Genomic DNA, 17269 nt, shown 5'->3' with positions numbered 1-17269 from the left:
TGTCACAGAGAAGCTGAGAGCTGACAGAGGGGCTCAGAAACCCCTCTGCCAGAGGCCAGGGAGTGTTTTGGCTGCTAATTGTCTTGGCCAACATTCCAAGCTTTAATTAATTTCAGCCCATTTTCTCCTCCCCTGTTAGTTCAGGGCATTCACCTGTAGGCAGCATTTGTTGGCAGATTTTTAATTTTTTTTTTTGTCTGCATTTATTGCTTGACATTCCCTAGGAGGTGAGAGATGCTTTTTTAATACAGAAATATAAAAACACTTTCTCACCCTGTGCCCCTGTGCAATGCACTAAACCCATTAATGAGCACAGCAGCCTTGCAGAACAAGATGAAGAATAAAGGCTTGGAGGAAGCTGAGGAAAACCCTCCCCACGTCCAATATCCACCTGGTTTTGTTCAAATCAATGGAATAATTCCATGGGAGAACAGATTTCCTTGGTTACATGATGTAATTAAGGTGAAATAAAAGCATCTCAGTTTATACCTCAAGAAATTTAGCCTTAAAATAAGAGTAACCTATAATGTAAGTTACATATTACAAAAGATAAAGTAACAAAAAATTGAATGAACAAAAAAATAAATTTTGTAAAAAGAAAAAAATGCAATAAAAAATAAAAATAGTATAATCATATATCCCAAATATATAATTGGTATATATACCCAATACCCAACTATCAAATGTACAATTTCTCCTGTCTTGACCCTGCATCCTAGTGAAATAAAAACCACCCACAAATATTAAAAAACAAGCAATAATAATTAATAAAACGAAAATTTACTATAAATATAATGGTAAAATTAAAGTAATAAAATAGATAAATTATATAACATATGAACATAATGCAAATAATATAGAATAAAACCTAAAAATAATGTTGAGTCTGATCAAAATAAAGTTCACAGGCCTTACAGTGCTGTACTTTACATTAACAATGGGAAAATATTGATAACAAACCAATATTTTGAGTAGCACTGAACAGCACTGTCCCTGTGACAAATTCTCTCAAATTTGATTTAAGAGCATAGTTCGGGCAGATATTCATATTTGTATTGATGTTATTATTATTATTATTATTATTATTATTATTATTATTATTATTATTATTATTATTATTATTATTATTATTATTATTATTTTAACAGTTATGTTGATATGAGTGTCAGTTTTAAGAAAACACTTCCACCCCCTCCAAATCTGCTTTTTATGTATTTCTCAGTTCTCCCAGCCTAAAGCCACTAATCCTCTAATGCCTTTAAATTAGCTCTGGAGGTTTCTCCATCATTCAAACCCTCTGGAGGTTTTTAAGGAGCATTCTGACCAGGCTGCACAAAGCACTGCACTTTTTTTGGCTGTGAAAACACCTTTTTTTCCTCCTGCAAACATCAATTTTAACCACGAGGCTCTCAGACCTGGATGCCTCTCTCCTCTCCCAGGTGAGATTTGTGTTCCCCCCTCACTGCATGAGCAGGTGAGGCACAGCAGTGTTGTACTGAAGAATAAACACTCCAGAATTCAATGTTTCTCTGGGCCCAAACAGCTGAGAACAAAATATTTTCATTTTATGGCTGTGGGCAGAACATCCTAAATCTGTCCCTTTTTTTTTTTTTTTTTTTTTTGTTTGCTGTACAGAAATTGGAGTGATGGTCCAGCCCCAGCTGGGAGTTTTCTGCACAGAATCATTTTCTGCTCTGGGGTTTGTGTTTGCTGTGGATCAATACAAGGTGATATTTCCTGGTTTGATGTGACATTGTCACAAGGTTTGGACCTGTCCTGTCACACAGGGTTTGGTGATGAATGCACCAGGAGATCTCAGGGGATGCTGAAGGTTTCATGGAGTGGAAATCCTGGGAAAAGACCTGGGCTTAGGGCTTGGTTTGGGGAATTTTGGACTGGGAAAGTCCCTGTGAGTGATGTTGGGAGAGGTGAACCCCTGATTTCTTCACCCCCAAATCACTCACAGATCCCTGCTGATGCTTTTATAGAGAAAAAGGTTTGAACTGGTGACCAGTTCCTGTCCCTTCATCACCATTGGGGGATCTTTTTTAGGATTGGAGAGATGTGATAATGGTAGGAAAGATCAGGGGGATGGAAATGTGCCATGGGCATGGCAGGAAATGTGGGGCAGTGCTCTGCTCTGGAACCCACACCAGTAATTTTGTCTGATCCTGGTGGTGCCACACAGCCAGGCTGGAGCCACTGGGGCAGGGGCATATCCCCTGCTCTGCCCTCCCCTGCTCTTTTTGGGGAAGTCAGTCACAGCCAAAAACCAGTATTTCACTCAGCCATGGCTGAGAGGGTTTGAAAAATCTCATCATTTCTTTAGAAAACTGCAGCACGAATTAGATAAATTCATCTTTGGGTCTTTGTTTCAGGAGATGCTCTGTTGGCTTAGTTCTGAAATATTTGCTTGTTTTCCCCCTTTTTTTTTTTTTTTTTGGCAAAAACCTGCCACCAATTTTGACTTTTTAACAGATAGTTTGGATGGCAAATACCTATTATCCGATGGAAATGGAGTGTTGTAGCAGCCAAAGTCAATCTCTCTGCTGAACAATTTGAATAAAGGAGGGAAGCAAAGTGTTTTGCTGATGGTACAAAGACCCACGCTCCAGCCACTTTCCAAACTGGGGTCTGAGAACAAGGAAAAGTGTTCTGCTGAAGGGATCAGCACTGGGGAGAAGCAAAGCACAGAAATAAACTGCATTTTGTGGTACTTTTGAAGGAAGCTGGGCACTGTGGTGGTGTCCAGGAAGTCCTGGGGTTGGGAGTGAGGTGTGGACCTAAAAATTGGGAATCAGTATTGCTAAAAGTAAGCAGAGCACTGCAGCTGGTCTTTTTCTAAGAAATATATCTCTACATATGAAGTTATAAACTTATTTTATTTTCCAAGTGTAGTCCTGTGAGATTCCCCTCGAATAATTGGATTACACAGGAATAGAGGAGCACATAAAGAGGTTAAAGTGGAATTTGCTGAATGGCTTAAGTGAATTGTATCTTTTATTATTTCTTTAGGATGTTCATAGTCTGTGTGGGTGGATAACAGGAGAGAGAGAGAGAGTTCAGGCAGACCTTGCATTAGGAATAAAATGCAGCCTGGAGGAGTTCTGCTTTATGGTTGAGTTTTAAAGCCTTTGATAATAAGAGAAGTAAAGAAAATGGATTTGCCATTGCTGCAGAATGCACAAAGCTCTGTGTCTGCAACCTGTCCCAGATTATTGTGGCACGTGTGTGGCAGCAGCATCCTTTGTTCAGAGGGAATTTCAGCACTTGCAGCAGGAAGGGATCTGCTTTGGGAGCTCTCTCCTGTCTGGGGGTTTTTTCAGTGCCCATCCCCTGTGCTCAGGTTTCCTGGGGTCTGTGCTGCTCTGCAGAGAGCAGAGATGAGATTTAATGTGCTGTGAAAGGCTCTGAGCGTGGCAGGGAGGGGAGGCAGCACAGCAAAAACTTTACACTCCCGACTTGTCAGCATAATTTTGCCCCTGCAGGATCTTTATTTTCTTTCTTTTTTTTTTTTTTTTTTTTTTTTTTTGGGATGCAGAGCATGTGAGACAGGAATGTTTCCTGGCAACTGGAGGGGAGCAACCTGTGCAGGGAAGAAGCAGCAGGGGAAGAGAAAGGAGAGGGAATAGATGTGGCCCTTAGTGCTCCCTTTAGGACTGAGCCAGGAAATCTTTTGCTGGAGCTCTTTTCTTCTGCATTTCTTCCCCCAAACAAGTGGCTTCTCTCTCTTTTTAAGCAGGATGCACCCAGCTGATGAACTGCTGTGATAAAGGAGGTTGGGCATCTGGAAATCATAAAATTTTAGGGTTCTCAGAGTGAATGAAATGAGAGAATGCACTAGAGGAAAAGAAAAGGTTTAAGTTGCTGGGGCTGAACTCTGCAAAGTCTGGAATGAATTGGGGTAACCAAGGGAGGAGATCCCTCCCACCAAGAAGGGGATGATGCACTCAGGTATCAGAGGAGATGGACCTGGTTAACAAATCCCACACTAAGAGTCAGGACTGGGGTCTGGATTTCATGGAATTATCTCCATCACTCTCTCCTGGTTTGTGGCAAGTACCAGAGAGAGGGGTGGTGTCACCCTGCCAGATTCTGAGGGCACAGTAAAAATCTGGCTCACCCCCTAGGAATTATAGGAGGAAAGCCAGGGAAAGCATCTCTTCCAGGCTCTTTGTTAGCAGATAACTTTAAGTGTAGAATCACAGCTGAGACCATCCAAACCACACTTGAAACATAAAATTCCCCTTACTTCAACTTTTATTCTACAAGTGTAAACAGAAATATTAGGTGTAAGTTAGAACATCACTGGCTGCATGAAAAACTCTGCAGAAATAGCTATAAAATGGATTTTTACCAGCAGGCTCTGTGGGCAGTGAGTCCATGAAGCACAGCTGTTTGAAATTCATGTCTTTTTGGCATGCAGGAGCTGAAATTCAGGTGTTCTGCTGCAAGAGGCAGCAACAGGAGGTGAGGGAGGTGCCCAGAATATTTATTTGCATGCAGGAGCTTGGGAGGGAGCACAGAGCAGATTAACAATTATCTCTGGCTGGGCACAAAGCTGGCTGACCTAATGCTGAGAGCAAACATTCCCCAGCCCGTGGCACCAGCCCCACTTCTTCTTTGCCTGCTAGGAAGTGTCAGAATAAATATTTTCTTTTTCCCTGCGAGTCTGTGATGGCACAGATGAGCTGCGTGTTATTTTCATGGAATCACAGGATGGTTTGGGTTGGGAGGGACCCCAAAGGTCACCCAATTCCACCCCTGCCATGGCAGGGACACCTGAACTGTCCCCAGGTGCTCCAAGCCCCAGTCCAACCTGCCAGGGATCCAGGGGCAGCCACAGCTCCTTTGTGCCACCCTCACAGCCAGGAATTTCTTCCCAAAATTCCATCCAGCCCAGCTCTCTGGCACTGGGAGCCATTCCCTGTGCCCTGTGCCTTGTAAATCATCCCTCTCCATGTTTCCTGCAGCCCCTCCAGTCCCTGCAGTGCCACAGTTCAGTGACCCCAAAGCTTCTCCTGTGCAGGTGAACAATCCCAGCCCTCCCAGCCTTTCCTGCCAGCAGAGCTGCTCCACCCCTGGGATCATCCTGGAGCCTCCTCTGGGCTCTCCAGCAGCTCCAGCTCCTCCCTGAGAGGTCAATACCTCCAGTGCTCCAGCCACCAAGGTCGTGGGGTTATCCTCTTAAATGAGTAATGCAGCTAACAGTTGCTAAAAGGTTCTTTATTGCAGAAGCACATCAGTCTCTAAAGGCACAGTCACAGATGTTAAATTCCATGCTAAGTTTTGGTATAGAGTCCCAAACAGAAGTAGAAGCTGCTCTTGTCAAAGGTCTGAGGAAGCTGATGTTGCTGTGGCAGCTCCTCTCTTCGTCTTGGGTGTTGGCTGATGATGGGGAGCAAAAGCAAAAAGAAAAGCAGTGGCAGGAAAAGCAGAAAAGTGATGGCACAAGCACTAACTCTCCCCAGTACATATCTTATAAAGAATATTTCCAGCAAGCTAAGACACAAACTTGGACCAGCACTCCTTAACCTATTAGAATTCTAGTTTCTTAGACACCAGGTTACACATACACTACACATACAACCTATTTTGTTCTATCTCAAAAATGTAATAATATTTTTACTATAGCTCCATTATGTCTAGGTACCATCTACAACTACAGTCCTAGAGCCTCCACTGAAAACATCAGCATGTTTTTGAACCTTCACTAGAACTGCACTTCTACTTTGGTATCTAAATCTTTCACTTACTAAAACCATTAGAATTCATCCTAAAACTTAAACTTACACCTCTACCTTATGTGTGAGTGGCTTAATATACTTCAATCCATCCAAAGATTTTCCTACAGACTGATTTTTGAAACCAGGGAATCCTCACTGATGGGAACCATTTGATTTGGGAGTTGCCACGGGGAAAACACAATGGTGTTGGGTCTTACCTGGAATTTTGGTACAATTTAAGGGTTTAGGAGGAGACCAAACAGGTGTTTGGGAGGTGGACAAGGACAGGAACTGCCCAGAATTTGGGTTGGCACTTTGGGTTCACTGCCTGCCTTGGAGCCCTGAGCTCAGGCAGGGCTGGAATTTTGGGAAACCAGGATTTGTGTGCCTTGGAGAGGTTCTTTAGCAGGTTAAAGTGGGGATTTACTGGAGGCCTTCCACAGGCACAGCTTGGGCAGTCAGAGCCTCCCAGAGCTGCACACAAGGGGCACAATGGCCACGAGTTTTTCACACAATTATCAGTTTGGTCCATTCACATATCAGGGGTTAATCCTCCAATTACAGCTGCAGGAAATTAAGCCATTTACCCCCAGTTTGCTGCCCCCAAATTCACTTTTGTTTGTAGTTTTTGGGGCCTGAGGCAGTGAGGTGTCCTTGAGTTTCCTAGAGAGAAATTGTTTTATCTGAATAAAATAACTAAGACAATAACTAATGCTGTATATGGAGTTTAGAGTTATGCACTAAAGAAATACAGGATCTGAAATACATAAAATCTAAAATCCTAAGGCATCAAATGGACAAAGCTGGTTGTACCCAGCTGCCATTCCTGGAGGGCTTTACCTGAGTGTGTTCCTCTCATCTGAGAGATTCCTGCTGCAGTCCTGTTATCCCAACACAAATCCAGGCACCTGCAGAGGGCACAGAGCCATGAGCTCTGGGCCATGGAAAAGCTGTGACACCACACCCAATGCCATTAACGCCTCATGTTGCAAACCTCACTTGCTAAGATTTCTTTCCTGCCAGATTTACATATAAACAATTTAGATTTCAACTCAACCAGTGTGTTTTCAGAAGTAACTCCAGTAAATCACTTTAATCCCCAGCTCTGTTAAATAGAGTTGTTGTTAGAGTTGGAGTTGATATCATTAAAAGATTTAGCTGAATGATGTCACACTCTGCTTTATCCAAACTGCCTTTTGCAGTTTCAATAATTAAGCACAAGAAATTTTTCTCAGAGGGCATCCTGAATGCAAGACTATCCACATAAATCCCATTTTTCTCCAGATTTTGGGACTGTCTGCAGTTGAATACTTTAACAGAGTGAGCCTCTCTGGTACTATTTTATTTGTTTTTTGTTTTTTCTCTCCTTTCTTTTGACCTTGGTGTGTCCTCAGTCTTTTCTGGCCACGCTGCTGGATTGCTGGGAGGCTTGTCTGAGTGAAGAACCTCGTGTGTGTGTGATGTCAGCCCCATGCCAGAAGGCTGGGAAGGTGAAGAACACTCAGATTTTCCTCTGAAAGCCTTTCTGAAAAACACACTTTAGTGACAACAAAAATTTCTGTCGCTGGGTTTTGGATTTTGCCAACACGGGAAGGAGGAAATCAGCAGCAAGATGGAAATGGGGGGAGAAAAGATTGTAAAAAATGTTTCAAATTACTCTTCAAAGTATTTATGATTTACTTAGCAGAAGAGGTTATAAAACACAAAAGGCTTGTGATTAAAAATAATTTAAAGAAGAAAGATGAAAGGAGATGCAGTAAGAAGCTGCAAGTGTTGTTCTTTGAGATTAAGTTGGCTGATCAAATAAAGAGCTAAAAAAAGTGTGATCTGCCCTGTTCATAAATCTGTCTTGGATTAATTAAATCTGCCATTTATTTATTTTAAATACATGTCACATTGCCATATTAAGGTTTCTGCCTAAAACAAAAGGGCTGCTGGGAAAACCAGAACAATTTGGTTTAAAATCAAAGACATGAGCACAAGATCAGAAGGATTTATAAATTCCACTGCCTGATCCCAGCATGCTGGAATTTATCACCCCTCACGGGCAGTATCCATCTCCTGGAGCTTCCTGGGAACATTTTAGGAAATTTCACTCTATTTTAGAATTTATTGTGCTATTTAATGCTTGTCTCCATGGTCTCAGTTCTGCTGAGCTCCTATGAAACAAGCAAAATATTTTCATTTCATCATCCAGACAAATTCTGGTGACAAGGAAATCTGAATTTGTGCTGAACTCTGTGGAGCTGCCTGATCATGAGCAGACCCACAGATGGCAGTGAGGCAGAATTCTGGTGTTGGGGCTTTGCAGAGCAGCAACCTGAACAGAAAATAAATGTTTTTTCCCACTTTTGCTGCCCTGGCTAAACAAACACAGCCTGTCTGATGTAGGAAAAGGGAAGAGTCTTTTCAAACAGGCCCTGGGACCTGAGCTGCAGGTGCCAGGTGATGCTTTGTGGAGTTATTTTCCATTAATTTTATTCCACAGTCTGGCTTGAATGGAAATGCTCTTTGTCATGGGCAAATATTTCCAAATTTTTGGGAAATATTTGTGAAATAAATGGATGTTAAGTATAAAACCAGTGAAATTTGGACAAAGTCTGAGAAGTCACGTGGTTTCCTTTCTGTGCAAATGCACCAGGTCACCAAAAACTGAATTTTTCATGGGAAATTATTACAAGTTACAGGGAGGAGCACGAGTGACCCAGAGGAGTCTTGGACTTCCCTTGCTTGGTTTGTGTCTTGTTAGGAGCTTAAAGTTTTCAGGTTTTCACGGAGTTCATGAACATTTTGAAGTAATCTGTGCCAGATTTATTACAGATAGAGGGAAATTATTGGGATTTATCACTTCAACAGTTTCAGGGGGTAGTGAAGCCACTACAAAAATCCCTTTAAACCTCTCCAGAGCTGATTGCAGGACCTGCCTCAGCAGGGCTGGGGGAGCTGCTGCAGGACTGACAGAGAAAATATCTGAATATCCCAGGAAATGTCTGATGGCCAAACACAATTCTCAGCTCCCCTGAAGAGCTTGGGATGAGTGCAACTGCCCACAGCAAGGAGAAATCAGGAGAAAATGGAAATTCTTCACCTTTTGGACTCATTTTTAACTCCAGGGCAGAGCTGATGGAGGCACAGACTCCAAGGAAGCTTTTGTGGGGTTTGGTTTTCATCTCCAGCTGCTTCCCAAGACCTCCAGTTTGTCCCAGGGTGATTATCTTGATTGTAGGCAAAACAAGAAGGTTCTGAGACAGACTAATGAAGTGAATTGTGCTGCTGCAGGGGCCAGTTGAACACACTTGGTGGGAAATGGATTCAGCTTCTGCAGAATATGTGAAAAAAAAATCAATATTTTCCTAAATTTCCACCCCCCCCAGATTAATTCTGAACTTTAACCCTGTTTAGAGCCATTTTGAAATAAGAGGTTCCTTCCTTTTTCATTAGGGAGGATTATTCTGGTTCTTTGCTCACTGCATTTTGAGGAAAGGGATTTTTCCTGTGTTGGGGTGTGAGCTGGGGAGGGAGTCCCAAAGCAGAATTCCCCAGGGAATCCCACACCTCTGCAGGGCTGGGCAGTGATGGAGCTGCTGCCCTGGGTAAATGGGATTCCTACCCTGAAATCCAGCCCAGAGTGTGCTGTGGGAACAAATTAAACCCCAGTGATCTCATTCAAGGGTCCTCAGCAGCCTAGATGGAAGGGATGACTACTTCTAGGATTAATTTATGGTCATTTTTCATGTTTGTTGACATGCTTTTACATTTTTATTTGCCTTCCTCTCTGATCTGCAGCTCTACAGTTCATCTGAATTTACTACACGTGGTGCCTTCCACATATTTTAAATAACTTTTTGTTTGTTTTGTCCCTCTCTAGGTCTGCATTTCTCAACATCGATGAGCTGTTTATTGCCTTGGAGGTCTCTTGTGCCCCAGATTTTACTCTCCCATGTGTGTATTCCTCCTCCTCAGCAGGCCTGAGTTTCTCTGCATTTTATCTTTGCATTACAGTCATTAAAAAGCCCCTTTTACACAGAATGGCTGCTGTGACTATAAAACCATGTTTGTAGCACACCAAGATAACAAAACCAGATTTCCCAGAGATAACTGGTCATTTAGGAAAATGGTTGTCACAGCTAAAGTAAAACAAGCTGTGGGCAGGTCAGGAGAAGTTCAGACTGAGCAGCCCCGAGGTTCTGCAAACCCTGCCTTGTCTAAGTAACACAGAAAATGCCAAAAAGTTCCAGTTCCTAAGGCCTCTTCCTGCTGGTGAAGATAATAATTTTTTTTTATAGAATAACTTCTATTAGTTGTTATTTTTTTTTTCTGCCTTTATTCAGAGTCAGGATTGAAGCACAAAACAGGATTTTTGTGTTCGGACTCAATTGTTAATTAATTTTTATCTATAGTACAGTGAGTGCTACTAACAAGCCAAAAGTGAGAAAATGTTGGTGGATCTCACTGGTTACAAAGATTTTTAAAGGCAAACAGCCCAATTAAAAGCTAACATCTCTATTATTTATACTTTTGACCCCATGACCAAACACCCATGACCCACATGACCAAAAACTAGTTCCTAAAACCAAGGAGAAGAAGGAACAAGAAGGAAGAAAACAACACTCCAGAATGTCTATTTTCAGGGTTCCAACCAACTTCCAGTGTGTTTTCCGAATTTCCTTCCAAATCTGGGATTTTTGGACACAGAGTTTGCCTGCTCACCCCCTCACACTCCTGATCTGTACAGATGTTTTTAGGGGTGTCACCACTCAGACAACATCCATCAGTTTGGGTTTTCTAACAAGGAATTCCAAACTCCTAAAGATACCCAAACTGGAATAACCTGAGGCAAATCTGTGCAAAATCTGCATGTGGGAATGAAAATCTGCACAGGGGAAGAAAAATCTGCACAGGGGAATAAAAATCTGCACGTGGGAAGGAAAATCTGCACATGGGAAGATGGATGGAGAAAACATCCAATCTTTAATAGTTCAATCAACCCCAAAAACCCCAAATCACACAGCCTGGTCTCCAGGAAGAGGTTGTTCATAGGAATGAGCAGCATTTGCTCAGTGTTGTCAGATTTCCAGCAGATTTCCCTCCTCCTCCCCTGATTTCTGTTTCTCTGGAGGCTCTGGAAGAGCTGGTGCTCCCATGTTTGGGTTTTGCTGTCATCACCTGCCCACACAGCAGATCCTCTGCACTTAGCACAGAAAACACCCTGAGAGGGGGAATTTCTGGATGGATTCCCACTGCAATTCCTGCTCCTTGTTTAGCACAGGTGAAATTTTCCAGGTTTCAAGAGAGAAGGTTTTTTTTTTTTTTAACAAGCTCTGCACTCTGTAGCTGAATTTTTCTGTGGCTCCTTTCCTCTGAGATGTTTTGTATCCCAGAAGGATGTGGTGCTCTGTTAGAAAAAAACATACTTTTTAAATTATAAATTTCATAATTCTCCTCATTACTAAGCAGAGAAGAAAATGAGAAAATCATTAAGGTTGAAAAAGACCCACAAGAACCTTCAAACACCACTATGATGCAAAGTGCCACATATATTAATTTTTTTTATTTTTCCAAGGCTGGTGACTCCACCACCTCCCAGGGTAGCCCATCCCAATAAATACCTGGACAATTTGATTTTATGGAATTAATTTTTTAACTTTGAAATGAGGACATGTGTATCAAAAGCATGTTTATCTGTGATTCTTCAAGGGAAAAGAAAGTAAAAGTTCTGTTTAGCCATGAATACATCTTTAAAAAAGTATGTCATCTGCAATAATTTATTCAAAATATTTTTGTTCTAATTAATTTCTAAAGTGTTGGGAAATATTTGCATAAGGAAATCTTTGTAGTTTTGACTCCTTTAAAAAATAAAATCAGCCATTCATGATGTAATAATTAGTGAGAAGTACAAAGTGATCTAATACCCATTCTTCTGCATCAAACTGGCTTTCATTTTTAATCATAAATGCTGCCATTCTTAGCTCTGGAATAATTACAATTTCCATGGAGCTGCCTAGGGGATGTGCTCAGCCCTGGGAGAAGGAAAACAGGTCACTCCTTTGTGCTTTTATTCAAAAGCCAGACCCAAACCTTTCCACCCATGGTGGGAAAGGTGTTGAGAACCTCATCCCATAAACACAGCCACACTTCTGCCTGAGCTTCTGCCACTGCTGCTTTGCCTTCTGGGGCAAAAGTGGGTCTGGGGAGCCTCAGGAAATAAAACCATAAAGATCTGTCCCATTAGTGTGTCATTAGAAATGCTTATTACTCTTAAATCAGCTCATTGCAGCAGGTGCCCCCAGGTTAAAAATCAGCCCAGCAGCTCCTAAAGCAGTTTTATTTTCCTTGCTGGGTGTAGAATAATTGGGCTGCAGAGTCACAATTCATTGCTGAATTTAGGGGCCAGGTGTTGGTGCTGGTGCCTTTTTGGGCTACCTACAAACAGAGGCCAGACAGAATTAAGGCAATAAAAGCAGTTCTATTTATTGAAGGTCCATTTAGGTCCATTTAGGGCAGACAAAGCCCCCCAGGGGCTTCACCTAAAATGGATCCTCGTCACAGGTTTTCACACTTTTATCAGTTTGGTCATTTGTATATTGGGGTTAATCTCCCAATTCCAGCTCCAGGTAATAAAGTCATTCACCCCAAGTTTGCTCCCCCAATTCACTTTTGTTCCCATCTCTGGGCTCTGGGGCAGTGAGGTGTCCTTGATTGCCAGGCTGGAGAGGAATTGTTGTGTCTGAGCAGAATGGGAAAGCAGCAGCTGGCACTGGGTGTGGAGTTCAGAGTTACACACTAAAGAACTGCAGGATTGCAAATACATGGAAAATATAAAAGCTAAAATCCTAAAGCATCAGTGCCTTTTTGCTAAAGTCTGCTGGGCAGTTTGAGTGGGTAAATGGCTGCTTTTGCAGAAAAACCTGATGCTCCTTTCAGAAGGAAGGAGAAAGGAGCTGGTTTGAGTCATCACAGCCACCAGTGATGTCCCTGGACAGGACATTCCCTTCAATGTGGGAGGTGTGCAGTGATGCTGAGTATTTGCCACATACAGGTGTGGATTTAACAAGATTTAATGGAGGGATGTGAGTGAAGACAAGATTCAAAGTTCTGAGGAAGATCCCTGTCAAAAACAGAACTGCAGCTGGACCTGGTGGGGTTCATTTTTTGGAAGATTTTGAGCACCTTCTGTGCTGAGGCTTCTCTTCCCTTGTCCATTAGGATGCCCTTGGTGGGAATGTCACCTGGACCTGTGCTCACCCAGACTGGCATGTCCCCCTGCCATGGCCACTGCAGAATTTGGGTTTGTTATTCACAGATAAACAGAGCTTGGAGAGGGAACCTTTTGGTCTGCCTCAAAAGGAAAAACACCAAGTCCTGCTTGAGAGCTTGGCTTAGTCAGGAACCCTGGGCTGCTCCAGTGGCAGTGGGAAACAAGGAAATAACCCAAGGAAATAAGGAAATAAGCCAGGGGAATAAGGAAATAACCCAAGGAAATAAGGAAATAGGCCAGGGGAATAAGGACAAAAGCCAAGGAAATAAGGACAAAAGCCAAGGAAATAAGGAAATAAGCCAAGGAAATAAGGAAATAAGCCAGGGGAATAAGGAAATAAACCAGGGGAATAAGGAAATAAGACAGGGGAATAAGGAAATAAACCAAGCGAATAAGAAAATAACCCAAGGAAATAAGGAAATAAATCAGGGGAATAAGGAAATAAACCAGGGGAATAAGGAAATAGGCCAGGGGAATAAGGAAATAAGCCAAGGAAATAAGGAAAAAAGCCAAGGAAATAAGGAAATAAGCCAAGGAAATAAGGCAGGGGAATAAGGAAATAAGCCAAGGAAATAAGCCAGGGGAATAAGGAAATAAACCAAGGAAATAAGTAAATAACCCAAGGGAACAAGGAAATAAGCCAAGGAAATAAGGAAATAAGCCAAAACAAAATACAGAAATAAGCCAAGGAAATAAGGAAATAAGCCAGGGGAATAAGGAAATAAGCCAAGGAAATACAGAAATAAGCCAAGGAAATAAGGAAATAAGCAAAGGGAATAAGGAAATAAACCAAGGAAATTGGGAAATAAGCCAAGGAAATAAGGAAATAAACCAGGGGAATAAGAAAATAAGCCAAGGAAATAAGGAAATAACCCAAGGAAATAAAGAACTCAGACAGGAGAATAAGGAAATAAGCCAAGGAAATGAGTCCTTGAGCAGATAAAGGCGATGACCTTACAAGTGGTGGTGGAGCTGGAATACAACTGGCAGAGCTCTGATGCACTCACACACCCTGCAGCTTGGCAGCCTTTGAAATCCATCAGGATGCTGCCAGGGCAGTGTGTGCCAGGAGGAGGGAGTGAGGTGAGCTGTGCTGGGGATGCTGTCCCTCTGTGCCAGGGGTCAGCAGAGGAGCCACGGGCTGCGGCCAGTCCAGCACACGGACTCACCAGGGACTGGGAGAAAGGAGAATTTGCCTCCCCTTTTGCCTCCCCTCTCTCCCATCAGTCCCTAAAAGGATGTCCCTGGCTGGTTTGAAGGCTTGGGCCGTTGTGGCATTTGTACTTGCCCTGACAAAAAGCTGGGCAGAGCGGAGCGGCGCCGGAACATCGCTCTGACAGCCCAGTGAGTTTTACACTCCCCAACTTCCCTGCCTAATGTACCGTGGGCTCTGGCCTGCTCCTGCCTCCCAGGGCCCAGGAGATGCTGCACACTGCCCTGGGATGGATCCTGGCAGCTGGGATCACCCAGTGGGAATGGGGATGGGAACGGGGTATTTCTGACGCCGCTCTGCCAGGGGAAATCTGCACAGCTGTGGGCAGGGAGAATTGGCTTTTACAGGAGTGGGAAAAAGCTAAAAAAAGAGACAATGAAAAGGTTGGAGCAGGGAGAGCTCCTTGGGAAAAATGGGATTGCCAACACTTGGACACAGTGTGGTGGTGCTGCTCTCCTATTTGCATTTTTGTGCTAATGAGAGCTGCTAATGAGGCTACTCCTACAGCAGTGACTTATCTTGGAGAATTTGGAAAGAAACAGTTCCTGAAAAGCCAGCAGTAAATAAAAATAACCCCCCATCCACGAGCCCCAGTTTCATAATCTCGGAGAATCAAAGTTCATGAGATAAAGAAAAATCAAAGCAGAATGTGGAAGCACAAAAGAAGCGTGACAGAAACCCCTGGAGAGGAGTGTGGCTTACAAAGGAAAAAGATGAGCCAAACCTACAGCAGATCATTAAATATTGAATGGTAAGTAACACAGAGCACGTAAAGAACAAAGGAAAAAACTTTTCTGAGCATATTTGAGCAAGTTTTCTGTGAAAGTGAGAAGCTTAAAAGTGACACACACCATGTTTCATGCTGACACTTGAATGTCTTTGAGTGATGGAGCTGAAATTCCCCTTCTCCACCAGCACAAGGGCACTGGGTTGGTTCCTTGATGTCCTCCAGACTTGTTTGTTTAAATTGCTTATAAGCTGGCATTTTATTATTTAATTGCAGACATCCAAACCTATGTATTTTTTTCCCCTCAAAACCCCAACAGCAGTCCCATAAAATAGTGTATAAAGAGTAATGAGAGCCAGTCCTGGCAGGGGCTGAGGGAGCTGGGAAAGGGCTCAGCCTGGAGAAAAGGGGATCAGGGGGAATTTCTGGCTCTGCACAACTCCCTGGCAGGAGGGGACAGCCAGGTGGGTTCCAGGAGGAGAGGGAGCAGCCCCAGCTTGGACATCAGAACAACTTCTCCACAGAAAGAACAGTGATGGTTGAGCTGGCCAGGAACAAATGTCCCTTCTCTGGCTCATTCCCAGCTTGCCTTCCCTTATCCAGCTGGGCTGGAGGGCTGGTGGGTGGCTGGGAGAGCTGTGGGAGCTCAGTGCCTGCAGTGGGAAGGGGGCTGGAACTCATCTCCCCCCAGCACCACGGGAGGAGAGAGGCAGGATGGTTTTTAATGCACACCCAAGTCTAAACGCGTAGGTTTGGAGCAGATCCTGACAGGCAAGTCCTGTCACGACATGAGTGCTCAGAACAGGAGGGACCAGGCTGGGAAAGGTCACCCTCAGCCCCTCAGAATTGGGAAAATCAGCAGGAAAGGTCATGTGCTGCTGCTGTGCCACAGCTGGGGAAGAGCAGGGTGAAAAGAGCTGAGCTCTGTCACTCCCAGGCAAAGTTTGTTGCCTGCAGTGTGAGCTGGTGTTTCTCCCCCGTGTTTTGATTAATTATTTTGGTCATTCATTCAGTGAAGTGTTTGCAGTGCGGTGCAGTGAACTGAAATGACCCAGAAATAATTCCCTAACACAACCTGACGCTCTGGCTTACATTCAGAGAGAGATTTACTGTGTTACTCACTGGGGCATCTTCACCAAAGCTCTCCTCAGCCATCCCAGGGAAGCTGTGCCCTTCCTGCGGGACCAGACAGCTTCACATCCACCAGGTGATGTTCTGCTCCAGCACTGGAGTGTGCTGGGACACAATTTTTCCCCTTGGAGGAGCCCTGTGGGACCCTGTGGTTCATTTTTGGTGCCTTTCCATCCCCTGGGAGCACTGGGATGCAACAGCAGCTCTGTGTCTGCACGTGCTGTGGCCATAAATCATAGTGCCAGTGGGGCCTGGAAAACCTTTTCCTAGACTAAACTGAGCCTCCAAGGCTTCTTTTTTATGTTAAACATTTGTAGACTTTCCCAGGTTGCTTTAGAATAATTACAAAGAAGAGGAACTGCATGATGTGAGGGAATAAAGCAGTGACTCCATTCAGATTTATTCCCCTCCCAGCACTAAGTGGGTTTCCAGTTTGGTAAAATCCAGACTCCAGTTGAACATTTTGGCTATTTTCTGCCCTCTGTTGCTTTGTTTGTGGCCAGCTCTCAGCTGCTGATCCCCAAAGGCACAGCAAGCAGATCTTGCAGCCTGACTAAAGCACCACTGCTGGCAAAACACATTAATTTTTGTCCTGGTGACAATGCCTCATCTGTCCTGCTCTTCTCTTAGGCACTGCTGGACACATTTAGCACCAGCATGTACTTGTGACTCACAAATAACTCACAGGATTACTTCAGCCTGCTTGAGAGTCCAAAATAATCACTCAGGATTATTATTGTGAGACCATTCACAAACCTGAGGGGAAAAGTGATCAGGTGTGAAGCTGCAAAATCGTGGAATTGTGGAATCACAGGATGGTTTGGGTTGGAAAGAACCTTAAAGGTCCTCCCATGGGCAGAGACACTTTCCCCTACCCCAGGATGCTCCAAGCCCCAACCTGGCTTTGGACATTTCCAGGGATCTGGGGGCAGCCACAGCTTCTCTGGGCACCCTGTGCCAGGGCTGGAACTCCTTCCCAAAATCCCACCTAAGCCTGCCCTCTGTCAGTGTGAAACCATTCCCTGTGTCCTGTCACTCCAGGCTCTCAGAAATAATCTCCCACCAATCCATACATTTAAATAATAATGTTAAAAAATAATATTAAAAAAATAATGACAAATCCTGAATTAAAGTGCCTGTGTAGAGTGTGGCCAGAAGGAAGAACAAACCACAACAATACAATACAATAAAGGTTACCTGGATTTCTGTGAAAA

This window comes from Oenanthe melanoleuca, chromosome 12 (genome assembly GCF_029582105.1).
Source record: "Oenanthe melanoleuca isolate GR-GAL-2019-014 chromosome 12, OMel1.0, whole genome shotgun sequence".
In the NCBI taxonomy this organism is placed as follows: domain Eukaryota; kingdom Metazoa; phylum Chordata; class Aves; order Passeriformes; family Muscicapidae; genus Oenanthe; species Oenanthe melanoleuca.
The sequence above is the reverse complement of the archived record's forward strand: the minus strand, read 5'-3'. Positions refer to the sequence as shown.